This window comes from Aedes aegypti, chromosome 2, assembly GCF_002204515.2.
Source record: "Aedes aegypti strain LVP_AGWG chromosome 2, AaegL5.0 Primary Assembly, whole genome shotgun sequence".
Lineage (NCBI taxonomy): Eukaryota > Metazoa > Arthropoda > Insecta > Diptera > Culicidae > Aedes > Aedes aegypti.
The window spans coordinates 228,391,755-228,406,933 of NC_035108.1; positions in this window are offsets into that span (position 1 = coordinate 228,391,755).

Here is a 15,179-nt window from a genome sequence, read left to right on the forward strand (position 1 = left end):
ATTCTACGGTTGAACAGAAAGCTACCGCAGCAGTCAAATTACTGATTTTCACAAAGCATCATCGATCGGCTGCGATGATACCTTGGAAACCACGCTAATGACTGTTGTTTTCTGCCGCGTTTCAAAGCTTGGGACTCTACAAGCATACTTTGATTAGATGGTTTCGTTCAATGATACAATGATTTTCGAGCCTGCGGTAGAACTTTGACAGCTGCGGTAGAACTTGGCGGCTACCGCAGAACGGAAAATTTTCAAAAGAACCGTAATAAATATACGTTCAAACTGAAAACTTAATCGATTGTTCACCACCAACGTGTTACCAATCGCTTAGGTTTTCAGCTCAAACCGCTGCGCTGTCTGGTTTTCTAGATTTGTACTCTTGAAAATTTGTGGTTTGGCTTCGATGCAAATTCACCTTAATCATTTCAGACTGATTTCACTTTGTGTAAATAAATATTATTTTTGAACATCATTGACATAAATTTTCTCACTGTGCACTAAAACTACACTGAGAAAAATCTACACGCCAAGGTCGTGTGTTTTACTTATAGATTTGCGCAATGAGGAAAACCACATGACTTGAGTGTGGTAGTCATATGGATTTCGTCATTGACTTCACGGTATAATAACATGTGTATCAACATTAGGTTGTCATGAGAAACAAACATGAATGTCTAAATATTAAATCATGAAAACCAACTGATTTGCTTATTGACTTCGAAATGTAGTGGCTTTAGATAGTCATGTGTGATAGAACATGAACACGGTTGTTTGTGAATACCCTTAATGGGTGAAAAAATACCCATTGTCGAATAGCGATCAGATCTGTCAGAAAATGGGGGAATTTAAAATCTCGAGAGGGGTAAAAATTTACCCATTTTAAAAATACAATAGCGTTCCCATTAATGGGTGAAAAATAGTTATGATTAATCAACTCGTCAATCCGCATGTGTGTATGGTGTGCATTAGCAGTTATTATTTATAATTGAAAAGATTTAAACTATTCTGTTTTTCCCACAGGAGACTTAATTTGAAAGGTAAGTGATGATGTTGTAAATTTATTGCAATAATTGGAATTAATTCTGTTTCTCTGCACTTCTAGGCTGCACCAAGATTAGTTCCGAGAGTTGCCCAGCGGATATGAATGTATTTTAAAAAAATGCTGAATTAGACTTATATTTTAGAATAAATTGCATAGAAACATTGTTTAACGGAACTTTCTTATAGAAGTAACACGAAAACAATCCCAAAAGTATCATTTTTCTTAATAGCTCCATTGAGCGTCCTCAAAATGGGTAAATTTTTACCCTTTTTGTGCCGCGAGCGAGATTTACATAAAGGGTAAAAAATACCCACCCATTGACAGAAACCGCTTTTACCCTTTAAAGAGTAAACCGTGTTTACTCTTTAAATGTGGAAAGGCACTTCTGGCGGAAATGGGTGAATTTTTACCCATTAAAGGGTATTCGCAAACGACCGTGCACGGTGGTTTGCGAATACCCTTTAATGGGTAAAAATTTACCCATTTTGTGACTGGTAGATATGGACAAATAATAATCTAATTATTTACTACAACTCTTGAATGAAATTGTAGAAAAACAGTTTTATTGGTATAATTCTTTCAGAAACTTTATTAACAATGATACAATAGTGTTATTACACCAAGGATGCTGGTGCTTCAAGATGCGTACGGCAGGAACAACGGGACAATCTGAAAATTATTAGTGTTTTGAGATTATAGTCAGTTTGTTTAAATAACGTTTAATTTTGTCTGTGGTTTAATATTTGAGGTCACAACTTACCAGCTCTTTAGGGTTCATTCAAATATTACGTAACGCAAAATTTGTTAATTTTTACCCCCTCCCTCCCCCACGTAACAGCTTTTGTATGGACAATTTAATTTTTTTGTATGGACCGTAACATTGTGTAAAACCCCCTCCCTCCCCCTGTTGCGTTACGTAATATTTGAACAATCCCTTAAATGTTTCCATCGGAAAATACGTTGCATAAAGGCCCAAACGCAATGATAGCGGAACGGCAACGGAATGCGGAACCGGTTCGCCAGTATGAATCACACCATCTCGACTGAGCTGACAACGAATGAAATTGAACCAACACTGAATCGACAAGCTCGTTGTAGTTCACGCTGGCGCACCGGTTCCGCATTCCGTTGCCGTTCCGCTATCATTGCGTTTGGGCCTTAATACCAACACGAGTTGAATTATTCACAGCAAAATTCCCGTACTGCGCACAGCTGCAGGCAATATCTGCCAACTATTTTTTCACCCTTAAATGGGTATAAAATCACCCGATTTTGAACAGCAATGGCTTATTGAAAATGGGTATTTATTTACCCGTTTTACAAACATGAATTTACCCGTTTTCTGACAGATCCGATCGCTATTCGACAATGGGTATTTTTTCACCCATTAAAGGGTATTCGCAAACAACCGTGTGAATGTCATGAGACTGAAAAAAGAAATTTGATAGAAGAAATCTTGCTCCCCAAAATATGGATTCGAGGCTCCTCTGCTTGACGCAAGCTCACTTGAATGTTTTTTTTTTTAAACAAGTGAGTCAGCAACAAGCGGGGCGCCGCAAATCCATAATTTGGGAAGCCCGGGATTAGCATATATCATTTTATTCGAAGCTGAAAGCTGAGAAAATCTGTTAGTGGAATCCGATTTTTCTCTAACACCATACATTATATCCAACGCTGGAAGTAATGCATTTTATTTATAGAGAATTAGAATGAACTCCTCATATTCACTCGGACATCTTCACTAATAAGGCCCAAACGCAATGATAGCGGAACGGCAACGGAATGCGGAACCGGTTCGCCAGCATAAATCACAACATCTCGACTGAGCTGACAACGAATGAAATTAGATCAACACTGAGTCGACAAGCTGATTATAGTTCATGCTGGCGAACCGGTTCCGCATTCCGTTGCCGTTCCGCTATCATTGCGTTTGGGCCTATAGAAAGAAAAACGAATCCGCAAATTTTCCTCTAACACTTTCAGCTTCCGAATTTGCCTCTTCTCTTTGGAACATGATGATGACTGTCGTTCGATACGAGGTCCATCCGCAATTTAGTTCGCTATGGGTTGATCACTAATAATTTAGAAATTTGGAACACGGAAATCGACAGCAAGCTCATCGATTTCAAATCGACCAACTTGAACATGATGATCATGACACAAGATAATCATAAGTTAAACATACTGAATCAGTGTTGGGATCATCAGATCCATAGCAGCCATAGGTTGACGCATACGAATTTGAAATGGAAAGCGTTAGGAATTTATGTGGAAAACTTTGGAATTCATGTTGTCGGTTGATGAATCAGTCCATGAAGCAAAACTAAAGAATTTAATGTGTAATACACACGAAGTTTGTAAGAAAATCACAACAAATCGACATAGACGTTCATGAATCGATCCATAATTTTAAACACACGGATCAAGCGTGTGGATTTTTTTCGGTGTAGCCGACTGAACTCAGCATGGATCAGCACTAAACAGCAGCTGAATAATATGCTTGTTCAGTTGTTGATTAGCGTACCATGTGTTGATTAGACGATGTCGAATAGAAGCTCAAACATGATCAATATTCAGCTATGTGAAACTACCGTTGGGAAATGCTACAGTGCCAGGCCAACTCAGGACACAAGATCTCTCCGGCAATCCCAGGGTCGGCTAGCTACCGGGTAATCAAGGGCTTTCGCGTACAAAAACTAACAACACGGGAACTTTCACTTTACTTGAGTATTTATTATAAAATCCTAATTGTGGCGTGTGCGTGTTGTTCTGTGTTCCAATTAAGTGTTAATTTGTTATGTGTAGCCTATTCTAGTTCTGTACCGGTACATACCGCTGCCTTATGTTGTTGGGTTGTCGAATGGCCGACACAGCGACACCAATCCTGCTATGCGGCCGGAACTCTCGCCGGAATGGCGAAGCGGGCGGATGTACGGGCTTGTACTGAACTCCGTTGACGGGCCAGCGGGCGTTGCTGGACGGTGGGGTTGCAGGCGTCTTCCCTCATAGACGATAATCGGCCGGCCGTGGCATGGCCACCTTGGAAAGCCGAGAAGGGGATCTCCTTAGCGATTAGGGCCAACGGCCCGAGAAATTGGTCCTCTATAGAGGACAGATCCTTAACATTTAGGCTCGGAAGCCTAATGGCTTCACGGGCCGAACCGTGTGCTGAACGGAAACAATGACAAGAACAAGAGGTCCTATGGACGAAGACAAATTATAAACTATTTGCTCGTAGCGGTGCAGGGCATTTTGTTACCTGAGCTCGGTTTCTTCCCTTACGCCCACTTAGCTCCACTTGAACCACTGCACTTTTGCACTATAAAAACCACGTCTTCAGCACACGGACGCCTGATTAGAAAGAGGCCGGTTATTAGCAATGGCCGTTCTTTCTCGATTTTCCCACATTCCATCTTATTAACATTTCTCCAGGACTACCATGATGAATAATTGGTAGCCTGTTTATTAACAGCGGCACAAACCCTAACGCTTCTGTGATATTTTCTGCTGTTATTACACGAGAAACGTGAAGGTTCCGAAACGAACAAACAAATATAAAACAAAAACCAACAATTTGTAACCAAACAGTTACATATGAGAGGTTTATATTTTGCACTGGACGATTTATTCATCAATTCTAGGATGGCGCAGATGGCAAAGCATACCGCTGACGATTGGAAGGTCTCGAGTTCGAATCCAGTATCCAGGCGATTTTTAAATATAGTTGTTAAATATATCATTGTGTACACTACATTTGAAGCGCCAAGGAAAATATTTTTTTATTTGTTTCTAATTATTTTTGGACCAGTCGTATAAAAGCTGAACTGAATACTTGTAAAACGTTTTGAAAGCTGAAAAATAAAGTTGGAATTCAAAAACATGCTTTAAAGTTTCTCCAAATTTGTGTGAACAACGCCTGAACAAAGGTTGGCCATGAAAATTATTAAAATGTTATTAAACATGATGCTGAATAAAACTGCCATAATGGTGTTTGATAAATGAGTGAATGTTAGTTGGGATAGTGTCCGCGAAGTTCGGAAGAAGTACAGTGGGGATTCGCTCGTTGGGGGTCCGCTACATGGAATGACTCGATGGTTGGATGTTCGCTGGTTGGAAAATATTCCAACTAAAAAGCACTCGAATGTCAAGATAATATGTCAACTGACTTTGACGTCTGAGTACCGTCGCATTGTAGTCTCCATATATAGAACAAATGTGTATGTATATGTGCGTTTCGTGACGTTTTGCTCTCTAGATGCGTTAGTCTGGAGCATTTTCACCAGCCGTCAGTCGTTCCAACTAACGGGTCGGATTCGCTAGATGGAAGGCAGTCGTGTTCCAACCAGCGAATTCCCGCTGTATCTCTCGTTTTCGTTGCGACAACAGTACGGAGTACAAGAATCGGGCTTTCCTGAGTTTTTGCAAGGAGAAGGGTGTGCAAATAGAGTGGACGGTGCCGTACACGCCGGAACAAAACGGTACCAGTGAACGCATGAACAGAACGCTTGTAGAGAAGACACGATCGATGCTGCAAGATTCTGGGGTGAGTAGTGAGCTGTGGGGTTCCGCTGTTCAAACGCCGGTGTTTTTGGCGAATCGCAGTCCAGCAAGCGCTATCGGCGAGAAGAAGACACCTTTCGAAATGTGGGAAGGAAAGAAACCAAACGTGGAAAAGCTTCGAGTATTCGGATCGGACGTTTTTGTGCACATTCCGAAGGAGCTGCGGAAGAAACTCGACGGCAAATCATGGAAAGGAGTTTTCATCGGATACTCACATAACGGCTATCGAGTATGGGATCCAAGGCGGAAGCGGATTGTGGTGGCACGAGACGTGATTTTTGTTGAGGATAGAGGTGTGAAGCAAGCGGATCCTAGAAGAAGTATTGGAAACAGTGAAATCGTTCGGGTTCCTGTATCTTCCGGAGAAGCGGATTCTAGTGATGATGAAAGTGAAGAAGTAACGGATCCGGCGAATGAACATGAAGACGCAGAAGAGCAAAGTGACCTGGAGCAAAATGAAGAGGACAATAAGGGAGAATATGAATCCTGTGGGGACGATACGCTTCGTGGAGAAATATCGCAGGAAATGAGTGAAGAAGCCAGGAGTGACTGGCGATCGCGGCGGAATCGACATGCTCCTTCTTGGCACAGTAATTATGATATGAACATTACCGGATATGCGTTGAACGCTACGAGCTACGTGGAGAACTTACCTAGTTCGTTGTGTGAGATGGAAAAACGAGCGGATTGGCCAAAATGGAAGACAGCTGTTCAAGAAGAGATCGATGAACTGGAGCGGAATCATACGTGGACGCTAGTGAAACATCCAGAAAGGCGTGCTCCGATATCTTGTAAGTGTGTTTTCCTGGTGAAGAGAACTGAAAACGGCGAAGAAGATCGGTACAAAGCAAGACTTGTGGCACGGGGGTTTACGCAGCGATACGGATTTGACTATTCCGAAACGTATTATCCGGTGGCAAAGCTCCGTGCAGTTTATCCATTGCAAACCAAGAACAGATGACACCCAGACAACCAGAAATCGCATGAAAGTTCACGTTACAACCCGTTTATTCATCAAACCCGCAAAACACCGTGGATAAACTCGTCAGATTGATGAGCTTCCTCGCATAAAACACTTCTTTTCTGAGTTCATTTGTACATTTTGTTTCGTCCCGTAAACTCGTACAAAGTAAATCGAATCAATCCGTAGCAGCTGTCACATCAACATTTGTTATCGCATGAGATCACAAGTTAGTTCGGTAGAATATTTATACACTCGCATTGTATGCTATTATTCATCACATAATATATGCACGCATATCGCCTCCACTTTTGTACGTAGAAGGCCTTTTCGCGATATCTTATAAGTGAAATTTTGCACATACAAAGCCTCCAGGTGATTTCGTTATACGTACATTTTGGTTGTCTGGGCAGTCCACCAAATGGACGTGAAGTCGGCTTTTCTGAACGGATCGATATCTGAAGAAATTTACATAACCCAACCGGAAGGATATGTGAAAGGTAAGAACCTAGTGTGTAAATTGAATAAATCGCTCTATGGACTGAATCAGGCGTCAAGAGCATGGAATGAACGTTTTCATAGTTTTGTGGAGAGACTTGGGTTCCGTCGAAGCACAAGTGATAAGTGTTTATATGTGAAGGGTACGGGACAGAATCAAGTGTTTCTTGTACTTTATGTGGATGACGTTTTGCTTATTGGACGACACTTGAAGTTTATTGAAGTTGTGAAAAAGTGCCTTTCGATGGAATTCGAAATGACTGACGTTGGGGAAGTTAACTGTTTTCTCGGCATGAAAATCGAACGAAATGTCGAGGAAAGGTTATTGAGAATTACTCAGGGGAGTTTTCTGGAAGGACTTTTAAAACGGTTCAACATGAGTGATTGTAAACCAGTATCAACACCGATGGAATGCAGGTTGCGGCTCAAGAAAGGAGAAGAATCAATGCGGACGGACAAGCCATATCGAGAGTTGGTTGGATGTTTGATGTACGTTACGTTGACATCTCGACCTACGTGGTACTATTGACCTTGGACTGGTATTTCGAGGAGACGATGTGTAGAAATCACAAAACAGATCTTGCTTCAGTGAAGTACAGAATCAGAATAATGTTTATTTCCTCATCCTAATTTGACACTCTTCTCTAGCCTACTTGATTGCATGAAATACCATAACACTACATCTCTCCCTTTTTCCATAAATCGAAATTATAAATAAATTAAATTTACAAAATCATAGACAGCCTAAGTATTACTGAATGAAGTAATTTCCATAACTTAAGAATATACATTGTGAACGATTCGCTGGACGCAAAGTTGGACGAGCCATCCGTAAGTTGTCGCATTACTTCTAATGTGTATGGTATTTCGTATGTAACGCAACACGGTCCATATTTGTTTGATATCTAAATGAAGAAGGAATCAATTATTGAAATTTAACAATATATTAACCATCGTCAGTATACTTAGCCTCTATTATTCCTTCTTTTCTCACTTTTGGTTTTCAAACAATACATTACCGAATAGACCTTCTGTTTACAGCCAAATTATAGGTTGTCCTTAGTCTATTCTTCTTTCTTGAATCTCGGATGTTGTAACGCGTGATCTTAGTATGTTCCGTCAATCCAGGTAGTATTCTACTTCAGAAACTATAAATAATACATGTTTTTTTAAACATTGAAATTATATTTAGAAACTTATCATACAAAGTTATATGTTGTCCGTTTATCACTAGATGAAAAGTTTCAATTGACAGATAAACTTCATTCATTCTATGATAGACTGGACTGCCAAATAGACTGAGATGAATCTCCTATATCTGGTCTTTTTCTTTTTAGGCAGACTGAAACATTTTGTTTCCTGTGCATATCCCTTTACCATAGATGGACTGAAGATATAATTCCTACATCTCATGGTAGACTGGACTGCCAGAAGGACTGAGACGGATCCCCTACATCTGGTCTTTTTAAATTTCAGACTGAAACTTTTTGTTTCCTTTGCTTATCCCTTTACCATAGATGGACTGAAGACTTACTTCCTACATCTCATGGTAGACTGGATTGCCAGAAGGACTGAGACTGATCTCCTACATCTGGTCTTTTCAACTGCAGACTGGAACATTTCTGTTCCCTATGCATATCTCTTTATCACTTATTAAGATGGACTAAAGATCTTCAGGCTTCCTTCATCAAGTGATAAATTGTTATTACTCCAAATGAACTGAGTATTACTCCTTCATTTTGGTCTTCAACGGACTGGTACTTTCTAAGGTACCCTTCGTTCAAGAGAATGGACTAGGATTCGTAATCCCCTGCATTCCGTCATATTTTTCAACTCCAAATAGACTAGGATAACTTTATCCCCTATATTTGGATGCAGAAACGGACTAGAACATTCACAATGTTCCCTACGTTTCTTACTAGGAATTGATGGCGGAGTCTAGGAATTGATGGCGGAGTCAGTAGCAGAGTCACAAAGTGGACACACAGCGAACGGGATTCGGAATGAGACCGGCGGAATAATAAACACGCGGAAAGGTTCACTTTGAACAAACGATTTAATAGCGAGAAAAAGGAAAAATACACTTCTGCTCTCGGTAGTTATAAGGCGCGAACTAATGTTCGATGGTTGGCAGTGTTGCCGTTTATCCTGCAATGATCGGGGGGTGCGCGGATGTAGCGGAGGGTAATCATCGCTTTCCACACTCCTCCTCGATGTGCAGCCTCCGCAATCGATGTTACTCCAATCCTAGGGAGCCACAGAAGCGGTCGTGCTTCATCGGCCCCAATGGCTTCGTTAAAATATCGGCGGTCATCAAATCGGTAGGGCAGTATTCCAGAGCAACTTGCCCCTTCTGGCATAGTTCCTGGACGAATTTCTCCCGAGTATCAATGTGCTTGGACCTGCGGCTGGATCTTTCGGTCCGAACAAAGGCTAGGCAGTCTTGATTGTCCTCTTTGATGGTAGTTGGTTCTGTTTGACGTTCTCCGAAATCAGCGAGCAGTTGCCGCAGCCAGATGGCCTCTTGGCAAGCCTCACTGAGCGCCACGTATTCGGCCTCCATGGACGACAGTGTGACGCTTGTCTGTCCACGGCTGGCCCAGGATATTGTGGCTCCACCGAAACGGAATGCGAATCCAGATGTTGATCTTCGACTCTGCAGATCGCCGGCCCAATCGGCGTCCGAAAAGCCCGACAATGGTTCTTCATATGCTCCGCCCAAACGTAGACTGCAGCTCTTCGTCTTCTGTAGGTATCGCAGGGCACGTTTTGCGGCTGTCCAATCTGACTCCGTGGGAGCAGCGAACTTTCGCCCGAGAATGGCCGCACTGTTCGCGATGTCCGGCCTGGCCACTACGGACAAGTACAACAAACTTCCCACAACACTTCTGAACTTCTCTGGATCTTTCAACGGTTCACTATGGTCTTCACTCTTCAAATACCCCGGATCCATAGGGGACTTCGCTGGCTTCGCGTTGCTCATTCCATGGGTCTTCAGCAGCTCTTCAATGTAGTTCTGTAGCCGGATCTTGTAGCCTTGCTCGTCTCGACGCACTTCCATGCCAAGAAAGTGGCGGACATCTCCCAAACACGTTAATTCAAAATCTTCACTGAGACTCCAGAACACCTTCTGCAATTCTTCCTCGTCGGACGACGCCACAAGCATGTCGTCTACGTACACCAATAGGAAGACGCTGGTTTTTCCACTCTTCTTCACGTACATACACGGATCGGCGCTTGATTGCTTGAATCCAAGGCGTGACAGTGTGTTGTTGAGGCGCTTATTCCAGCATCGCGCTGATTGACGCAGCCCGTAGATGCTCTTGTGCAATCTACAGACCAACTTCTCCTTCCCTTTCGCTTCACATCCGAGAGGCTGACGCATAAAAACTTCCTCTTCAAGGACTCCATAAAGGTAGGCTGTCTTTATGTCCAAATGCTTCACTGTCATGTTTCGTTTGGCCGCAACCGTCAGGAACGTCCGAAATGTCGCGTGCTGTGTAACGGGTGCGTACACCTCCTCAAAATCTTCGCCAAACTTCTGCGTGTAGCCTTGAGCCACGACTCGAGCTTTGTGCTTCACGATCTTGCCTTCTTCGTTGCGTTTCAGCTTAAATACCCACTTGGAGCCTACCAACTTCTTCCCCTCTGGTAACGGTACAAGCTCCCAAGTGTGGTTCCGGCGATGCGATTCCAGCTCATCTTCCATTGCTGCTCGCCATTCATCACTCTCCAACGCTTCTCGATAATTCACCGGCTCCTGAGTAGCGCACGCTGCTGTACCTACTGCGGAAACCAGCACGTAATCCTCCAAATGTCGCGGAACAACTCCACGGGTTGACCGCTGCGAACGACGCCGGTCTTCTCCTTGTGTCGTAACTTCATCCTCAGCATCTTCGAAAACTTCTTCATCGTGCTCCTCCTTCCTGGGTGACACCTGGATCTCCTCCTCGCGCAAAGCAGGACGACGCTGATCTTCAGAACGCTTCTCCAGTTCCGAAATCGGGAATTCAACTATCGATTTTCCACTTCCCAACTCTAGAAAGTGAACGTCACGACTGATAGTAATCTCGTCTGTTTCGCAGTCGACAAACCGATAAGCTTTGTGCTCCATCGAATACCCCACAAACTTCAGCTTGCGAGATTTGCTGTCCAGTTTACTGCGCTTCTTGTCCGGAACATGGACGTAGGCTTCGGCACCAAATACACGGAGATGTGCCAAATCCGGTTTACGCCCCCACCAGAGCTCGTACGGAGTTTGCTGGAGCGATCTCGACGGTAAACGGTTCTGCAGGTATGTTGCAGTGAGCACAGCCTCTCCCCAGTACCGCTTTTCCATACCAGCATCGATAAGCATGCAGGTAGCCATCTCTGTTATGGAACGGTTCTTTCGCTCAGCAACGCCGTTCTGCTGAGGCGAGTACGGCGCGGTGAACTGCGGCTTGATCCCTTCAGCACGGTAGAAAGCCTTCAACTCGTTGTTGTTGAACTCGCCGCCCCCGTCGGAGCGGATCACACGAACCTTCCTTCCAAAAAGAGTCTCCGTCCATCGCACGTACTCCTTGATGATCTCCGTCGCCTCTGATTTCTGCTTCAGCAGATACGTAACCGTGAAGCGGCTGTAGTCGTCGATAAGATGCATTACATAGCGGTTTCCACTGGGCGTTGTCGTTTTCATTGGCCCGCATAGGTCCGTATGGACAATGTCGAGGACCCGATCTGCTTTCCGCTCGGTAACTGGAGGAAACGGTTGTCTCGCCGACTTTCCTTCCAGACAACACTCACACACAAGACGTAAACCACAGTCGCTTACCTTAATGCCTGTAGCAAGGCCCTCCTTCACGACTCGTTCAGCGGCGGCCCAATCTATGTGGCCCAACCGCCGGTGCCACTGATGCTGGCAGTTTACGTTGTGCTCACCCGTCGACGCTTTGTGGGATTCCTCGATCGTCCGCAAGTAGTACAGGCCACCGTAACGACAGCCAGTCGCCACGACAGCTCCTCCTGCATCCATGATTCGGCAACCTTCACTGTTGAAATTCACTTCGAGATTCTTCTCGGCTAACTTCGCCACCGAAATCAAGCCAGTCGTCAGACCTGGCACGTACTTCATATCACTCACTTCAATACGAACCGGCTTCCCACGATCGTCCACTCCGCGAATCACACCACTACCTTCTCCGAGGATTTCCGTTTTCTTCCCATCGGCAAGCGTGATCCACCCACCGGCAAAGTTTTTCAACGAGTCAAAGAATCCACGATCGTTGGTCATGTGGGCACTTGCCCCACTGTCCAGGATCCACGCGCGCGATTTCATTTCGTCACCACCGGTAAACGCTACATTCCGGCTCTCACTGTGCACTGCTTTTGCCTTCGGGTTTTCTTTTTCGCTTCTAGAACTGCTTTCTTCCTTCACTGAAGCCTTATATTTCCGGCAGTCACGGCGTAGATGACCGGGCTTTTTACAAAAATGGCACACGCGACTTTCTTTCCACTTTTCCACCGAACGCATCGCTTTTTCCGTTTTCGAACCGGCACTTTCGCGTTCCAAGCGACGATGGAACTCGTCCATCAATTTCGATTTAACGATGTCAACCGAAATGTCGTCATCAGCCCGATTGTCCAAAGCGGTCACGATTCCGTCGAAAGAGGGCGGTAGACTACGCAAAATCATGCAGATTTTCGTGTCCTTATCAAGTTCGGTACCCGCGGCGTCCAACCGATCAAAAAGTTCATCAAGTTCTCGCAAATGCTCTTCGAGGTTACCGCGTTCCGACAGATTCGACGCACACAACTTTTTGAGTAGCGAAACCCGTACCGATCGCGTTGACTTCTGATGGTATGATTTCAGAGCCTCAAACACATCATGCGCGTAAACACTGTTTTTCACGATGGGCAACTGATTGTCATCAATCGACAAAATTATTGTTGCCTTCGCTTTTCGGTCAGCCTTGACCCACTCATCGTCTTCGTCCTCCGGGACGTCTTCTTCCACTATGCGCCACAAATCTTCCCGTTGTAGCAACATTTCAATTCGCACCTTCCATGTCTGTCAATTGGTGCCGTTGAGTTTGGTTATGGCAAACTTGGCATCCGACATGGTTTCTTCTTTTCACTCACACAGTCACAAAACGATTGCAAACGTACCGCCCTTCGCAAGAGAGCTTTTTCACTGAGCTTTTTCGCAGCCTGCCGCTCGGAAGCCAACAGCACGCCAACTGTACACTCACACAGGCAAACGTTTTTGCACTTCGCGATACTCCGACCGACGCCAGCGACCGGATTATTTTCACCACCGATTCCGTCTCACAACCGACCACTTTCTGGGACCATCACCTGATGGCGGAGACCAGTAGCAGAGTCACAAAGTGGACACACAGCGAACGGGATTCGGAATGAGACCGGCGGAATAATAAACACGCGGAAAGGTTCACTTTGAACAAACGATTTAATAGCGAGAAAAAGGAAAAATACACTTCTGCTCTCGGTAGTTATAAGGCGCGAACTAATGTTCGATGGTTGGCAGTGTTGCCGTTTATCCTGCAATGATCGGGGGGTGCGCGGATGTAGCGGAGGGTAATCATCGCTTTCCACAGGAATTAGACTAAAGTTCTTTGAACCTCCTATAATTCCGTATGACAGTCTGGAATCCGTAATTCCCTTCAGTGACAGGTGGATTTACTTCAATATCTTAATGATAGTATGGGATGATGCTTTTCCAACAATTGATATTTAGGTCTACAGGCTTTTCCATTCCAGTAATACATTTTTAACTAATTAAATGCTTATTTTATACTGAGACCATACCTTATGTGCTTTGCATCGTGGTCTTGAACCTTCATTTACGATTAAACATATGTATGGTCTCATGGTCAAAATTGTGTCTGATTTTCAAGGTTTTAGATGTTAAAAACTAAAATTCAACAAAATGTTAGACCAATACATAATTTAAAGTTGAACGAGTGAATGTCCCTTTTATTAATGTAAAACTCCAAATATTTATTTAAAAGTCAATAGTTACTCGTGTCGCTCGCATACTTTTTGTTCTTATGTGATATTTACTCACTACCACCTTCTGATGCCAGTGTATGCATTACTGGTCATTCGTGTTTTACTTCAGTTTATCTGTGCTACAATTATTTGGTCTTAAATTTTACATCTGTTCTCTGTGATTAAACATTACCGCTTGAACATTTCAATGCAGAAATCAATTGTTTGTTATTCACGCATTTATAATGATATTCATTCCTGTTTCATAGCATTTCTCCTTAATAGCTTCAACATGGAATAGTTACAAATATAAATTATTATTTTTAAGTTTGATATGGTAAAATTATTTATCTTATATTAGCATTTTTTTACAATGTTTTTGGATTTATTGCGGATCTTTTGAAATTTTTCCGTCTAGCGATAGCGATAGTAACAATTTGGGATTGATGAAGTTCGGAAATTTAGCGAGGGTGTTGAGGTACCAATTTCCAACCCCTACGGTGGAGATGCTCTTAGCGTGCGCATCACTGGAGTTGCTTTTAGGTAGCGCGCCATCCCTGTCATCCAGGCAATGGACATGCCCTATATCAACTGCAGCGATTTGCAGTAGACAGGATGTCCCGGGCCCGATCTATCTGACAAGCCAAACGAGCCCTCTGTCACCATAGAAGATGGTGTCTCCATCATGTCGATAGCCTGCTGTCATCAGAGAATTTGTTTATTATACTCCACTGCACTGTGACGTCACGCATCAATTTTGACAGGTACTGGTCCTGTTGTTTACAGTTTGGACTTAGTACTTTTTTCGAATCATTCTTAATTTCGTGAAAGTTTGCTGCGAGGAGAGGTCAAATCCACTGCAGATACCCACGGATCGTATTATTCTATCTTCCTACTGTGGATAATCGTCACCATCAGCATGCTGGTGATAGAAATGCGAAGATGAAAAAATGATGGAAAAAACGACTAAGTCCGAAACGTAAACAACAGGACCAGCAGCTGTCAAATAAGTGAGGTTAGGCTCGTCATATGCAATGCTCTATAGAAAAGCGCGAATTCTGAAACCAAAGGTTCCAATCGAACCGTCAAACGTGGTTCCAATCGAGCAAATTCAATGAGCCTCAAAGA